The sequence below is a fragment of the Nerophis lumbriciformis genome, linkage group LG36, assembly GCF_033978685.3.
Source record: "Nerophis lumbriciformis linkage group LG36, RoL_Nlum_v2.1, whole genome shotgun sequence".
Taxonomy (NCBI): Eukaryota; Metazoa; Chordata; class Actinopteri; order Syngnathiformes; family Syngnathidae; genus Nerophis; species Nerophis lumbriciformis.
The window spans coordinates 16,725,001-16,742,500 of record NC_084583.2 but is presented as its reverse complement, the minus strand read 5'-3'; the positions used below and the strand labels follow the sequence as shown (position 1 = coordinate 16,742,500).

Here is a 17,500-nt window from a genome sequence, read left to right as displayed (position 1 = left end):
AGAAAATCCTGGAAATTCCGGGAAAAACTGGAATTTGGGGAAGGGAGAAACATGATTTTGCGTTGGACATATGGGAAGAGAAGTGTGGGTGGAAAGTTGAAAAGTCGGAATCAGGTTTTAAAATTGCACAACATTTTGAGAATTTGTAGAACGATGAATACGTCCATTCATTTGAATGGGAAATTCCCGGAGATTCTGGAAATTCGGGAAAACTGGGAATTTTTGAAAATGTTGATACCAGCACACTTGTGCTGGATGATATAAATGGGTTGGTGTTGGACTTTTTGGCATTGGTTGAACAATGTGGACGTAGTAACAGTTGGAAATGACAATGGGTATTTTGGAATTACTGGAATTTCGGGATAACCGGGACTTTGTGCGGAAGAAAATAGAAGCATTTTTTTTTCCCAACTAAGAGGAATGTTTTGAAGGTGGAATAGTCAAAAACAATTGAAAAGTGTGGACTGAGAAAACGGTTCCAGGAAGAGGTGAAAATGGGGCTTTGGAAAACCGGGAATTCTGGGAATTCCTGGAATTTCTTTGAACTTTGAAACTGGTAGTTTGCTTGTCCAAAGTGAGTGGAGTGTGTGGATGGTGGAACGGTTCAAATCGGATGAGAAATGTTGGATATGCAGTAGATTGTATATTTCCAATTCATTGTCAATGGGGGGGAAATTCCTGGAAATTCCGGGAAAAACTGGAATTTGGGGAAGGGAAAAACATGTTTTTGCATTGCACATATGGGAAGAGAAGTGTGGGTGGAAGGTTGAAAAGTCGGAATCGGGTTTTAAAATTGCACAACATTTTGAGAATTTGTAGAACTATGAATATGTCCATTCATTTGAATGGGAAATTCCCAGAGATTTTGGAAATTCGGAAAAACTGGGAATTTTTGAAAATGTTGATACTAGCAAACTTGTGCGAGATGATATAAATGGGTTGGTGTTGGACTTTTTGGCATTGGTTGAACAATGTGGACGTAGTAACAGTTGGGTACAATGGGTATTTCGGAAGTACTGGAACTTAGGGATAACCGAGAATTTGCGTGAAAAAAAAATAGAGGCATTTTTTTGTCCCAACTAAGAGGAATGTTTTGAAGGTGGAATGGTAAAAACGATTGAAACGTGTGGACTGAGAAAATGGTTCCAGGAAGAGGTGAAAATGGGTCTTTGGAAAACCGGAAATTCTGGGAATTCCTGGAACTTCTTTGAACTTGGAATATGGTAGTTTGCTTGTTCAAGGTGAGTGGAGTGTGTGGATGTTGGAACGGTTCAAATCGGATGAGAAATGCGGGATATGCAGTAGATTGTATATTTCCCATTCTATGTCAATGGGGAGAAAATCCTGGAAATTCCGGGAAAAACTGGAATTTGGGGAAGGGAGAAACATGTTTTTGCGTTGCACATATGGGAAGAGAAGTGTGGGTGGAAGGTTGAAAAGTCGGAATCGGGTTTTAAAATTGCACAACATTTTGAGAATTTGTAGAACTAGGAATACGTCCATTCATTTGAATGGGAATTTTCCGAAGATTCTGGAAATTCGGGAAAACTGGGAATTTTTGAAAATGTTGATACTAGCACACTTGTGCTAGATGATATGAATGGGTTGGTGTTGGACTTTTTGGCATTGGTTGAACAATGTGGACGTAGTAACAGTTGGAAATGACAATGGGCATTGTGGAATTACTGGAATTTCGGGATAACCGGGACTTTGTGCGGAAAAAAATAGAGGCCTTTTTTTTCCCAACTAAGAGGAATGTTTTGAAGGTGGAATAGTCAAAAACGATTGAAAAGTGTGGACTGAGAAAACCGTTCCAGGAAGAGGTGAAAATGGGGCTTTGGAAAACCGGGAATTCTGGGAATTCCTGGAATTTCTTTGAACTTTGAAACTGGTAGTTTGCTTGTCCAAGGTGAGTGGAGTGTGTGGATGTTGGAACGGTTCAAATCGGATGAGAAATGTTGGATATGCAGTAGATTGTATATTTACAATTCATTGTCAATGGGGAGAAAATTCATGGAAATTCCGGGAAAAACTGGAATTTGGGGAAGGGAGAAACGTGTTTTTGCGTTGCACATATGGGAAGAGAAGTGTGGGTGGAAGGTTGAAAAGTCGGAATCGGGTTTTAAAATTGCGCAAAATTTTGAGAATTTGTAGAACTATGAATACATCTGTTTATTTGATTGGGAAATTCCCGGAGATTCTGGAAATTCGGGAAAACTGGGAATTTTTAAAAATGTTGATACTAGCACACTTGTGCTAGATGATATGAATGGGTTGGTGTTGGACTTTTTGGCATTGGTTGAACAATGTGGACGTAGTAACAGTTGGAAATGACAATGGGCATTTTGGAATTACTGGAATTTCGGGATAACCGGGACTTTGTGCGAAAAAAAAATAGAGGCATTTTTTTTCCCAACTAAGAGGAATGTTTTGAAGGTGGAATAGTCAAAAACGATTGAAAAGTGTGGACTGAGAAAACCGTTCCAGGAAGAGGTGAAAATGGGGCTTTGGAAAACCGGGAATTCTGGGAATTCCTGGAATTTCTTTGAACTTTGAAACTGGTAGTTTGCTTGTCCAAGGTGAGTGGAGTGTGTGGATGTTGGAACGGTTCAAATCGGATGAGAAATGTTGGATATGCAGTAGATTGTATATTTCCAATTCATTGTCAATGGGGAGAAAATTCCTGGAAATTCCGGGAAAAACTGGAATTTGGGGAAGGGAGAAACATGTTTTTGCGTTGGACATATGGGAAGAGTAATGTGGGTTGAAGGTTGAAAAGTCGGAATCGGGTTTTAAAATTGCGCAAAATTTTGAGAATTTGTAGAACTATGAATACGTCCGTTCATTTGAATGGGAAATTCCCGGAGATTCTGGAAATTCGGGAAAACTGGGAATTTTTGAAAATGTTGATACTAGCACACTTGTGCTAGATGATATGAATGGGTTGGTGTTGGACTTTTTGGCATTGGTTGAACAATGTGGACGTAGTAACAGTTGGAAATGACAATGGGTATTTTGGAATTACTGGAATTTCGGGATAACCGGGACTTTGTGCGGAAGAAAATAGAAGCATTTTTTTTCCGAACTAAGAGGAATGTTTTGAAGGTGGAATAGTCAAAAACAATTGAAAAGTGTGGACTGAGAAAACGGTTCCAGGAAGAAGTGAAAATGGGGCTTTGGAAAACCGGGAATTCTGGGAATTCCTGGAATTTCTTTGAACTTGGAATGTGGTAGTTTGCTTGTTCAAGGTGAGTGGAGTGTGTGGATGGTGGAATCGGGCGAGAAATGGGCCAGATGTCCCAGAAAACCGTGAATTCTGAGCAATCCGGGACATTTTTAAAACACTTTTTGGGTAACTCACGATTCCCGGTCGAGCCGAACGGTTTTTTATACTTGAAGGGTCCTGGTTGGGTGAAAACTGGGGGCTGTGGAGGGCGCCAGATTTTTTTCTTCTGCTTATCCGAGGTTGGGTCGCGGGGGCAGCAGCCTAAGCAGAGAAGCCCAGCATTCCCCCTCCCCAGCCACTTCGTCCAGCTCCTCCCGGGGGATCCCGAGGCGTTCCCAGGCCAGCCGGGAGACATAGTCTTCCCAACGTGTCCTGGGTCTTCTCCTTGGCCTCCTGCCGGTCGGACGTGCCCCAAACACCTCCCTAAGGAGGCGTTCGGGTGGCATCCTGAGCATATGCCCGAACCACCTCATCTGGCTCCTCTCCATGTGGAGGAGCAGCGGCTTTACTCTGAGTTCCTCCCGGATGACAGAGCTTCTCACCCTATCTCTAAGGGAGAGCCCCGCCACCCGGCGGAAGAAACTCATTTGGGCCGCTTGTACCCGTGATATTGTCCTTTCGATCATAACCCAAAGCTCATGACCATAGGTGAGGATGGGAACGTAGATCGACCTTCTAAATTGAGAGCTTTGCCTTCCGGCTCATTTCCTTCTTCACCACAACGGATCGATACAGCGTCCGCATTACTGAAGACCTCGCACCGATCTGCCTGTCGATCTCACGATCCACTTCCCCTCCACACGTGAGCAAGACTCCTAGGTACTTGAACTCCTCCACTTGGGGAAATATCTCCTCCTTAACCTAGAGATGGCACTCCACCCTTTCCCGGGTGAGAACCATGGACTGGGACTTGGAGGTGCTGATTCTCATCCCAGTCGCTTCACACTCAGCTGTGAACCGATCCAGTGAGAGCTGAAGATCCTGGCCAGATGAAGCCATCAGGACCACATCATCTGCAAAAAGCAGAGACCTAATCCTGCAGCCACCAAACCGGATCCCCTCAACGCCTTGACTGCGCCTAGAAATTCTGTCCATAAAAGTTATGAACAGAATGGGTGACAAAGGGCAGCCTTGGCGGAGTCCAACCCTCACTGGAAACGTGTCCGACTAACTGCCGGCAATGCGGACTAAGCTCTGACACTGATCATACAGGGAGCGGACCGCCACAATCAGACAGTCCGATACTCTCTGAGCACTCTCCACAGGACTTCCCGGGGGACACGGTCGAATGCCTTCTCCAAGTCCACAAAGCACATGTAGACTGGTTGGGCAAACTCCCATGCACCCTCAAGGACCCTGCCGAGAGTATAGAGCTGGTCCACAGTTCCACGACCAGGACCAAAACCACACTGTTCCTCCTGAATCCGAGGTTGGACTATCCGGCGTAGCCTCCTCTCCAGTACACCTGGATAGACCTTACCGGGAAGGATTATAATAATACATGATTATTTTAGTGTAGAATCTTATTATTGTGTGAATGGTTGGGCATTCACACAATAAACATCATCCACAAGCATGTTGCATTTGTGTTGTAGAATATTGGTTGGGAAATGACCACATTTCAATGGTCAAATCAATGTCAGAACCTGAGATTGATTAAACATTGTCAAAAAGCATGTTTTTCAAGATTGAGTGTCTCAACGTTAGGACTAATTTTACAAGTTCCCAACGTTGTTTCAATGTCTCGAGCCTGCTGGGACGGTCCAAACCTCACTAAGTTGTTTTTGCGGTGAATTGGTAGGTGCTGAATAGCGACCTAGCCGTACATTCCAGGGCAAAGCGCACACATACTTGCCAACCCTCCCGGATTTTCCGGGAGACTCCCGAAATTCAGCGCCTCTCCCGAAAACCTCCCGGGACAAATTTTCTCCCTAAAATCTCCCGAAATTCAGGCGGAGCTGGAAGCCACGCCCCCTCCAGCTCCATGCGGACCTGAGTGACGTGTCAACAGCCTGTATTCACGTCCATTTTCCCACAACACACGTTATAACTGTAGAATGATCGAGGGCGAGTTCTTGGTTTCTTATGTGGCTTTATTGTTAGCCAGTTTCATTAACGTCCTCCCAGCGCGGTAACAACACACAACAACAGCATCCATCCATCCATCCATCCATCTTCTTCCGCTTATCCGAGGTCGGGTCGCGGGGGCAGCAGTCTAAGCAGGGAAGCCCAGACTTCCCTCTCCCCAGCCACTTCGTCCAGCTCCTCCCGGGGGACCCCGAGGCGTTCCCAGGCCAGCCGGGAGACATAGTCTTCCCAACGTGTCCTGGGTCTTCCCCGCGGCCTCCTACCGGTCGGACGTGCCCTAAACACCTCCCTAGGGAGGCGTTCGGGTGGCATCCTGACCAGATGCCCGAACCACCTCATCTGGCTCCTCTCGATGTGGAGGAGCAGCGGCTTTACTTTGAGCTCCTCCCGGATGGCAGAGCTTCTCACCCTATCTCTAAGGGAGAGCCCCGCTACCCGGCGGAGGAAACTCATTTCGGCCGCTTGTACCCGTGATCCTGTCTTTTTGGTCATAACCCAAAGCTCATGACCATAGGTGAGGATGGGAACGTAGATCGACCGGTAAATTGAGAGCTTTGCCTTCCGGCTCAGCTCCTTCTTCACCACAACGGACCGATACAGCGTCCGCATTACTGAAGACGCCGCACCGACCCGCCTGTCGATCTCACGATTCACTCTTCCCTCACTCGTGAACAAGACTCCGAGGAACTTGAACTCCTCCACTTGGGGCAAGATCTCCTCCCCAACCCGGAGATGGCACTCCATCCTTTTCCGGGCGAGAACCATGGACTCGGACTTGGAGGTGCTGATTCTCAGTCATGTTTTATTCTACCGTAAAGCAGTTTGTTTGCTGTAAACAGCAATGTTGTTGTAATATATTGAGTTGGAGGCAATAACAGGCGAGGGGATGAAGTACGTCTCTTTACTGTAGACTTCAGAACAGACTCACACACTTGACGGCAGGTGCGCAACACCACGTAAATCGTTGGCCAACCAAAAAGTAACCCCAGTACGCTATAGCCAACATTCACCAGGAGATGGCAACAGACAAACATAGATCACTCTATAACATTCCTCCCCTTTTAGAAATGGAGAAGTTCCTCAAAATAAATAAACAACCCAACCAAAAAAATGCAGCAGCTCAATTAAAAAACTGTACTTAAGTCACTTTTTTTTTTTTTTTTTTTAGTACTGAAATAGTCGAACCTCGGATTCAGGAGGAACAGTGTGGTTTTCGTCCTGGTCGTGGAACTGTGGACCAGCTCTATACTCTCGGCAGGGTCCTTGAGGGTGCATGGGAGTTTGCCCAACCAGTCTACATGTGCTTTGTGGACTTGGAGAAGGCATTCGACCGTGTACCCCGGGAAGTCCTGTGGGGAGTGCTCAGAGAGTATGGGGTATCGGACTGTCTTATTGTGGCAGTTCCCTCCCTATATAATCAGTGCCAGAGCTTGGTCCGCATTGCCGGCAGTAAGTCGGACACGTTTCCAGTGAGGGTTGGACTCCGCCAAGGCTGCCCTTTGTCACCGATTCTGTTCATAACCTTTATGGACAGAATTCCTAGGCGCAGTCAGGGCGTTACGGGGATCTGGTTTGGTGGCTGCAGGATTAGGTCTCTGCTATTTGCAGATGATGTGGTCCTGATGGCTTCTTCTGGCCAAGATCTTCAGCTCTCGCTGGATCGGTTCGCAGCCGAGTGTGAAGCGACTGGGATGGGAATCAGCACCTCCAAGTCCGAGTCCATGGTTCTCTCCCGGAAAAGGGTGGAGTGCCATCTCCGGGTTGGGGAGTAGATCTTGCCCCAAGTGGAGGAGTTCAAGTACCTCGGAGTCTTGTTCACGAGTGAGGGAAGAGTGGATCGCGAGATCAACAGGCGGATCGGTGCGGCGTCTTCAGTAATGCGGACGCTGTATCGATCCGTTGTGGTGAAGAAGGAGCTGAGCCGGAAGGCAAAGCTCTCAATTTACCGGTCGATCTACGTTCCCATCCTCACCTATGGTCATGAGCTTTGGGTTATGACCGAAAGGACAAGTACACGGGTACAAGCGGCCGAAATGAGTTTCCTCCGCCGGGTGGCGGGGCTCTCCCTTAGAGATAGGGTGAGAAGCTCTGTCATCCGGGAGGAGCTCAAAGTAAAGCCGCTGCTCCTCCACATGGAGAGGAGCCAGATGAGGTGGTTCGGGCATCTGGTCAGGATGCCACCCGAACGCCTCCCTAGGGAGGTGTTTAGGGCACGTCCGACCGGTAGGAGGCCGCGGGGAAGACCCAGGACACGTTGGGAAGACTTTGTCTCCCGGCTGGCCTGGGAACGCCTCGGGGTCCCACAGGAAGAGCTGGACGAAGTGGCTGGGGAGAGGGAAGTCTGGGCTTCCCTGCTTAGGCTGCTGCCCCCGCGACCCGACCTCGGATAAGCGGAAGAAGATGGATGGATGGATGGATGTTTGGCTGCTATCAGCACTTCAGTCATCAACAATTATATCATCTGGAAATGGACATTGAAACAGTGTAGGTCTGACTTGGTAGGATATGTACAGCGAGCAGAGAACATAGTGAGCTCAGATAGCATAAGAACAAGTATATACATTTGATTATTTACATTTGATTATTAACAATCCGGGGAGGTGGGATGTGGTGGGGAGACGGGGTTAGGCTAGGGTTGTAGTTGACTGGAGTTGTTCATTTAGTGCGGTTTTGAAGGAGGATAGAGATACCGTCTGGTGTGTCGTGGGCAGAGGTGGGTAGTAACGCGCTACATTTACTCCGTTACATCTACTTGAGTAACTTTTGGGATAAATTGTACTTCTAAGAGTAGTTTTAATGCAACGTACTTTTACTTTTACTTGAGTATATTTATAGAGAAGAAACGCTACTTTTACTCCGCTACTTTTATCTACATTCAGCTCGCTACTCGCTACTAATTTTTATCGATCTGTTAATGCACGCTTTGTTTGTTTTGGTCTGTCAGACAGACCTTCATAGTGCCTGCGTTTCAACAAATACAGTCACTGGTGACGTTCACTCCGTTCCACCAATCAGATGCAGTCACTGGTGACGTTGGACCAATCAAACAGAGCCAGGGGTCACATGACCTGACTTAAACAAGTTGAAAAACGTATTCGGGTGTTACCATTTAGTGGTCAATCGTACGAAATATGTACTGTACTGTGCAATCTACTAATAAAAGTTCCAATCAATCAATCAAAAGTGTGAAGGAAAAAAGACCTTTTTTTATTTCAACCGTTCATCCCGTCCTGTCTTCACAATAAAAGTGCCGCTCCATCGCGCCTGCGCTTTCAAAATAAGAGTCTCCGAAAGCCAGCACAAACAAGCTAGCAAGCTACGGAGTTTGCCGCCAATGTATTTCTTGTAAAGTGTATAAAAAGGAATATGGAAGCTGGACAAATAAGAAGCCAAAAACCAACCACTTTCATGTGGTATTAGACAGAAAGGAGGAACTTTTTTTCTCCTCCATTTGAAAACGTGGACGATCATTATCATCACTACTGTCTGATTACAATCAACGCAAGTCATCAGAATCAGGTAATACACCAACTTATATTCTTGTTTTCATGAAAGAAAGGAATCTATATGTGTTAAACATGCATGTATATTCATTAAAACACCTTTAACATGTAAACAAAAACGGCAAAATAAATAAATATAAATTATATACTGTATATATCAATGTATGTATATATATATATGTGTATATATATATATATATATATATATATATATATATACACACACACACATATATATATATATATATATATGTGTGTGTGTGTGTGTGTGTATATATATATATATATATATATGTGTGTGTGTGTGTATATATATATATATATATATGATATGTGTGTGTATGTTACTCATCAGTTACTCAGTATTTGAGTAGCTTTTTCACAACATACTTTTTACTTTTACTCAAGTAAATATTTGGGTGACTACTCCTTACTTTTACTTGAGTAATAAATCTCTAAAGTAACAGTACTCTTACTTGAGTACAATTTCTGGCTACTCTACCCACCTCTGGTCGTGGGAGATGATCTAATTTCACCTATTTGGGTTAAAAAAAATTTTTGCAAACCAGTAATTATAGTCTTAAGGCCAAAGCTGTTTTTTTACATGCTTTTCATCAGACCCCAGTAGTGTACACAATTTTGGAAATAAGAGCTAAAAGGTGCTGTCCACGCATGTGGCCAATAAGCCTTTAGAGCAGGCCTGGGCAATTCTTTTGACTCAGGGGCCAAATTTAGAGGAAAAAACTGCATTTTCTTCCCCAAAGTAGAAGAAAGAAAGTCTGGTGAAATCCATATTAATTGGTTCTTCCTCACCCACACATCGACACTGACGGAAGAATATTTTTTTCCCACTGGTGCGTTCTGCCTCACCCACTCATGCGCTCTTATTCTCACCGCACATGTTCTCTCACCCTCCTGCTCTCTTTTTTTTTTTAACTTGATGCGTACGCCCAGACGTGCAAAAACATGTGCATGCATAAAATATGTGCGCGCACCGTCGCAAAACGCCCATACAATTGGAGGGGAAAAAAACCAACTCCATTTAAAAATGCTTGTGCGTGAAATATTTAAAGAGTCGTGGTGTAAAATAACTTTCAAGTGGCATCGGTGCTGTGTCATTCATGTTTCCACATATGCATGTAGTCACCTGTGCAGGGGGAATAAGTGCACACCTGACTCGAGGAGCGCTCTTTCCCCGAGTCATTTGTTGATTGGGAATCAATCAACAACTCCTGCTTGTCTTCTGCCTTTGACGCATAGCTGCGATTGTCGCGTTCCTTCCGAGGCAGAAGACAAGCAGGAGTAGCGTGCAGGTAAGATTAAAGGGGAACATTACCACAATTTCAGAATGGTTAAAACCATTAAAAATCAGTTCCCAGTGGCTTATTTTATTTTTCGAAGTTTTTTTCAAAATTTTACCCATCACGCAATATCCCTAAAAAAAGCTTCAAAGTGCCTCATTTTAACCATCGTTATAAACACCCGTCCATTTTCCTGTGACGTCACATAGTGACGTGACAGGTGAAAACTAATGGGTTGCTATGGTGACAAACAAGAGTGCACAATGAGTCCAAACGTGGAACAGGTGAAACTAGTCATGGAAACAAGACAAGGGAGTGAAAAGCCAGAAACTAAAGAGTCCAATAACTAAACAAAACGTGACTAAAACAAAACATGATCACACAGACATGACACCACAGAGTGTTTCCAGAGCCTGAAATGTGGGTTTCAGGGACAGACGTAGAAGGAGATTTTTACAAGAAAGTTCTAAAGCTTAGTGATATATCACATATATCAGATTGTAGATGTTTTTTGTTTTTTTTACCCTTCACGTTCATATTTCGCTGTGTTTGTTGCATTTTTGTTGCATTTGGCTTGATTGTAAAATATGTCGATCGAAAGGGGGTGTGACGTTCATATGTTCTCAATATTCGGGGTTTTATCGTTCATAGAAAAAAATAAAATTCCATTTCGTTTTTAAGGCGGTCTGTCATAACATTTTTAGCATTCAATCAGACTTTAGTGTGAGGTTTCGTATTAGTTTTCCCAAAAATACATTTTTTCCTCTAAATTTGGCCCCTTAGTCAAACGAATTGCCCAGGCCTGCTCTAAAGGCTTATTGGCCACATGCGTGGACAGCACCTTTTAGCTCTTATTTCCAAAATTGTGTACACTACTGAATTGGGGTCTTATGAAAAGCATGTAAAAAAAAACCAGCTTGGGCCTTAAGACTATAATTATTGGTTTGCAAAAAATATTTTTAACCCAAATAGGTGAAATTAGATATCTTCCTTCAAAACCGCACTAAAAGAACACCTCCAGTCAACTACAACCCTAGCCTAACCCCGTCTCCCCACCACATCCCACCTCCACAGATTGTTAATAATCAAATGTAAATAATCAAATGTATATACTTGTTCTTAACTCACTATGTTGATATTCTTCTCTTGATCATCTTCGGTGGCATAAGGGACGGTGTGAGCCAAGACATCCAGGGGGTTTAGCTCGCTCGTCTGCGGGAACAAACTGCCGCCATTGCTCGCCGTGCTACCGAGGTCCTTTGTCCCTGAATTGCTCACACACTCCGGCAGATTCAATGGGGGTCTGGCGGCAGATTTCTTTGACTTTATCGTTGGAAATGCATCTGCTTTGAGTGTCGCAGGATATCCACACATTCTTGCCATCTCTGTCGTAGCATAGCTTTCGTCGGTAAAGTGTGCGGAACAAACGTCCAATTTCTTGCCACTTTGGCATCTTTGGGCCACTGGTGCAACTTGAATCCGTCCCTGTTCGTTTTGTTACACCCTCCGACAACACACCGACGAGGCATGATGTCTCCAAGGTACGGAAAACAGTCGAAAAAATGAAAAATAACAGAGCTGATTTGACTCTGTGTTTGAGAAAATGGCGGATTACTTCCCGATGTGACGTCACGTTGTGACGAAGGCGTTTAATTCGCCAAAATTCACCCATTTAGAGTTCGGAAATCGGTTAAGAAAAAAATATGGTCTTTTTTCTGCAACATCAAGGTATATATTGTCGCTTACATAGGTCTGGTGATAATGTTCCCCTTTAAGGTTTTTAATAAATTAAACGCAGGACAAAAATATAAAAGTGCTAAACAAACCAAACAACTTGCACTGAACCTGGTCTATAAAATCCGCTACACCTCCCTGATACCGAAGTACATGTCAAACTACTTCCTTAACGTAAATGACCGCCATAACCACAACACCAGGGGGAGCTCCACTAACCACACTAAACCCAGATTCTGATCTAACAAAGGTCTTAACTCATTCTCCTTCTATGCCACATCAATATGGAATGGACTCCCAACAGGTGTAAAAGAAAGTGCATCTCTATCCTCCTTCAAAACCGCACTAAAAGAACACCTCAACCCTTGACTAACTATATACAGGTAAAAGCCAGTAAATTAGAATATTTTGAAAAACTTGATTTATTTCAGTAATTGCATTCAAAAGGTGTAACTTGTACATTATATTAATTCATTGCACACAGACTGATGCATTCAAATGTTTATTTCATTTAATTTTGATGATTTGAAGTGGCAACAAATGAAAATCCAAAATTCCGTGTGTCACAAAATTAGAATATTGTGTAAGGCTAATACAAAAAAGGGATTTTTAGAAATGTTGGCCAACTGAAAAGTATGAAAATGAAAAATATGAGCATGTACAATACTCAATACTTGGTTGGAGCTCCTTTTGCCTCAATTACTGCGTTAATGCGGCGTGGCATGGAGTCGATGAGTTTCTGGCACTGCTCAGGTGTTATGAGAGCCCAGGTTGCTCTGATAGTGGCCTTCAACTCTTCTGCGTTTTTGGGTCTGGCATTCTGCATCTTCCTTTTCACAATACCCCACAGATTTTCTATGGGGCTAAGGTCAGGGGAGTTGGCGGGCCAATTTAGAACAGAAATACCATGGTCCGTAAACCAGGCACGGGTAGATTTTGCGCTGTGTGCAGGCGCCAAGTCCTGTTGGAACTTGAAATCTCCATCTCCATAGAGCAGGTCAGCAGCAGGAAGCATGAAGTGCTCTAAAACTTGCTGGTAGACGGCTGCGTTGACCCTGGATCTCAGGAAACAGAGTGGACCGACACCAGCAGATGACATGGCACCCCAAACCATCACTGATGGTGGAAACTTTACACTAGACTTCAGGCAACGTGGATCCTGTGCCTCTCCTGTCTTCCTCCAGACTCTGGGACCTCGATTTCCAAAGGAAATTCAAATTTTGCATGGTTGGGTGATGGTTTGGAGTGCCATGTCATCTGCTGGTGTCGGTCCACTCTGTTTCCTGAGATCCAGGGTCAACGCAGCCGTCTACCAGCAAGTTTTAGAGCACTTCATGCTTCCTGCTGCTGACCTGCTCTATGGAGATGGAGATTTCAAGTTCCAACAGGACTTGGCGCCTGCACACAGCGCAAAATCTACCCGTGCCTGGTTTACGGACCATGGTATTTCTGTTCTAAATTGGCCCGCCAACTCCCCTGACCTTAGCCCCATAGAAAATCTGTGGGGTATTGTGAAAAGGAAGATGCAGAATGCCAGACCCAAAAACGCAGAAGAGTTGAAGGCCACTATCAGAGCAACCTGGGCTCTCATAACACCTGAGCAGTGCCAGAAACTCATCGACTCCATGCCACGCCGCATTAACGCAGTAATTGAGGCAAAAGGAGCTCCAACCAAGTATTGAGTATTGTACATGCTCATATTTTTCATTTTCATACTTTTCAGTTGGCCAACATTTCTAAAAATCCCTTTTTTGTATTAGCCTTAAGTAATATTCTAATTTTGTGACACACGGAATTTTGGATTTTCATTTGTTGCCACTTCAAATCATCAAAATTAAATGAAATAAACATTTGAATGCATCAGTCTGTGTGCAATGAATAAATATAATGTACAAGTTACACCTTTTGAATGCAATTACTGAAATAAATCAAGTTTTTCAAAATATTCTAATTTACTGGCTTTTACCTGTATATATGAAATACTTGACTTGGTGAATTCTAGCTGTAAATAAACTCCTCCCCTATTAACCACGCCCCCAACCACGCCCTTCGCCCCACCCCCGACCACACCCCCCACCTCCCGAAATCGGAGATCTCAAAGTTGGCAAGTACGCCGATAGGGAGAAGTTTTTATTTACACGATAAGTTGGGTGTGTCTTGACCTCCGCCGAACCCCTGAAGCCGACTCACCGAACCCCTAGGGTTCGATCGAACCCAGGTTAAGAACCACTGGGTTAGACAGAGACCTCTATACACTACACACATAGGATGTGTTTGCGTATAGAGACACCAGGTTTAGTGGTGGCTGTCACCCTTGTATGTTTTGGACCCCCTCTTTGGCTAGAGTAGGTAGGTAGGTTTTTGGTTTGTGCTAATGAAATAGCTTTAGTTAGTCAGCTTACCTTTTCTTTACCAGAGGTGTATTTTGGTATGTTTTGTTCATTTCTTTGACAGCACCTGTATTCCCAAGCTAGGCTAGTGTTTTGGTTACTTTTCAATAACACTAGTTTTTGTTTTCAATTCTTGGCTTCGGTGTCTTTAATTTACAACTCATTTGGTTTATACATTTTAATGTTGCGTTCCCCTACGATCATACTTGCCAACCCTCCCGGATTTTCCGGGAGACTCCTGAAATTCAGCGCCTCTCCCGAAAACTTCCCGGGACAAATTTTCTCCCGAAAATCTCCCGAAATTCAGGCGGACTCAGGTCCTCATGGACCCACAATATACCCACAATATAACCAGCATACCTGCCCAATCACGTTATAACTGTAGAATGATGGAGGGCGAGTTCTTGTTTTCTTATGTGGGTTTATTGTTAGGCAGTTTCATTAACGTCCTCCCAGCGCGGCAACAACACACAACAACAGCAGTCACGTTTTTGTATACCGTAAAGCAGTTCGTCTGCCATAAACAGCAATGTTGTGACACTCTTAAACAGGACAATACTGCCATCTAGTGTGATGTGTGTGTATATGTGTAAATAAATGAACACTGAAATTCAAGTATTTATTTTTATATATATATATATATATATATATATATATATATATACATATATATATATAATACAATTAATATATATATATATATACATATAATAAAATAAATATATATATATATATATATATATATATATATATATATATATATATATATATATATATATATATAATACAATTAATATATATATATATATACATATAATAAAATAAATAAATATATATATGAAATACTTGACTTGGTGAATTCTAGCTGTAAATATACTCCTCCCCTTTTAGCCACGCCCCCGACCACGCCCCCCTTCTACCCCGACCACGCCCACCCCCTCCCCCCTGCCCCCACCTCCCGAAATTGGAGGTCTCAAGGTTGGCAAGTATGCCTACGATCCCTAGACTCTGAGCCATCTGGGAACGTAACAGTGCCTTATAGAGATGCGCGGTTTGCGGACACAACCGCGGAGTCCGCGGATTACCCGCGGGTCGGGCGGTTGAAATAAAAAAAATTTTGATTTTATCCGCGGGTCGGGTCGGGTCGGGCGGTTGAAATTAAAAAAAAATTAGATTTTAAATAGATTCAGGCGGGTGGCAGTTAAACCAATTCGGAAATATATATACATAGTTAAATGTTGTTACCCACATACGAAAAACGAGCAGGCACCTGCAGCATATGCCACAACAGAAGAAGAAGAAAAAAAGAGATGGCAACGCCGGCAGCAAACGTGGTACGCGACAAACTAAAAAAGGGAATACCGTATTTTCCGCACCATAAGGCGCCCTGGGTTATAAGCCGCGCCTTCAATGAACGGCATATTTCAAAACTTTGTCCACCTATAAGCCGCCCCGTGTTGTAAGCCGCATCTAACTGCGCTAAAGGAATGTCAAAAAAACAGTCAAATAGGTCAGTCAAACTTTAATAATATATTAAAACCAGCGTGATGTGGGCGCGCATGGAATCGCATATCAACATGGACGAAGCTGCGTGAAAAAAGCCACCCGGCCTCTTCGCGTAAACTTAAACTTACCTTAACCACTCGCTCATCTTTTCTTCATCCATCCCTTCGAGTTAGCTTTTATGATGACGCCGGCTGGAAAGGTCTCTTTTGGCAAGGTCTTCCTTTTGAATATCACCATGGGTGGAAGTTTCTGGCCATTAGCATGGCAAGCTAGAACCACAGTGAAGGATGACTTCTCATTCCCTGTGGTGCGAATATTCACCGTACGTGCTCCCGTTGTATCCACAGTGCGGTTCACAGGAATATCAGTTGCTGTGAAATAGTAATCCGTGTGCGGATGGAGAGATTGCGTCTTTTCATGAACCGGACCCCTGTCGTTTAGTAGGAGCTATTTTGTGGTCTTTACAGATGTAAACACACAAAGGAAATGAAGTACGGTAATATCCGCGCGCTTTTTCTTCTTCTACGCGGGCGGATGGTTGCTTACAGTAGAAGAAGAAGCGCTTCCTGTTCTATGGGGGCTGGTGCTTACCTTGGCGGTTGCTTGCGTAGAAGAAGAAGCGCTTCCTGTTCTACCGGGAAAAAAGATGGCGGCTGTTTACCGTAGTTACGAGACCGAAACTTTATGAAAATGAATCTTAATATTTATCCATATGTAAAGCGCACCGGGTTATAAGGCGCACTGTCAGCTTTTGAGAAAATTTGCGGTTTTTAGGTGCGCCTTATAGTGCGGAAAATACGGTACTAAAGACCAGGGGGAAAAAAAGCCAGAAAAGTTCAGCGTGGACTCGTTTTTATGAGGTTGTAAATCAGGATGATAGTAATGCTGGCTACGTGATTTGCAAGAGCTGTGACGCTGTTTATGTCTACGACAGTCACAAAACCGGGACATCTAACACGGTGCATCACATTTGTGCAAAACCCCGAATCTCCACAAACACCCTGAGCATGAGCAGTTTCGTCCGCCGTGATCCCAGAAGAGTGCCACAGGATGTTAAAACAAGATAGAACGCAGCTGCCTGCAGCAGTTTGAGTGGCGCGAGCGCGCTTGGAGGTGCGCTCAGCGCGGCTCCCAGATGATTGCGCACTGGTGCGCGTCTGGGCCGTGACAGCGTGGCACGCATTGAATGTCTCTGCTTCATTGGATCAGTCTCCTTTCTTTAACAGGCAAAAGCTTTATAACCTCACTAATGCCTTGCATCTTCTATATTAGATATATAACAACGGGCGGGTGGCGGATGGCGGGCGGGTGCGGTTTTGATTAAATGTTAGTTCGGGTGGATGGCGGATGGTTGACGACTTTTGTGATGCGGTTGCGGATGAAATAATTGCCTATCCGCGCATCTCTAGTGCCTTATAATCCGGTGAGATTTTTGTATGAAAAAAGACCCGACTAGAAACGCTCATCGGCAGTGCGCCTTATAATCCGGTGCGCCCTATGGTCCGGAAAATACGGTAGAACAAACCTTAATGGTCAGACTTCCTGATTAACGGAGGCAGATCCAAACCTAACCGCGTTGCAGTTACGAGTGGAAAAGGTCAGGGGCGTTGGTGCCCTGAAGAGAAACCAAATAAAAGAAAGTAACTTGTTTGCATGAATGAGGATTGACGCCGACAACCGAGACCTTTGGCAAATCTTTACTAATTTGACTCCTGGCTGTCAGGTGCACGCGTGTGGACCCCCCCCCCCCCC

General features: G+C 44.2%; 1 protein-coding gene across 5 annotated transcripts in view; it reads right to left on the bottom strand.

Moving 5' to 3' along the window:
- The window catches only part of fgf13a (fibroblast growth factor 13a), a 339,492-nt gene that overhangs the window by 28,140 nt on the left and 293,852 nt on the right, over window positions 1-17,500 (bottom strand). The gene's annotated exons all lie outside the window — the stretch shown is intronic.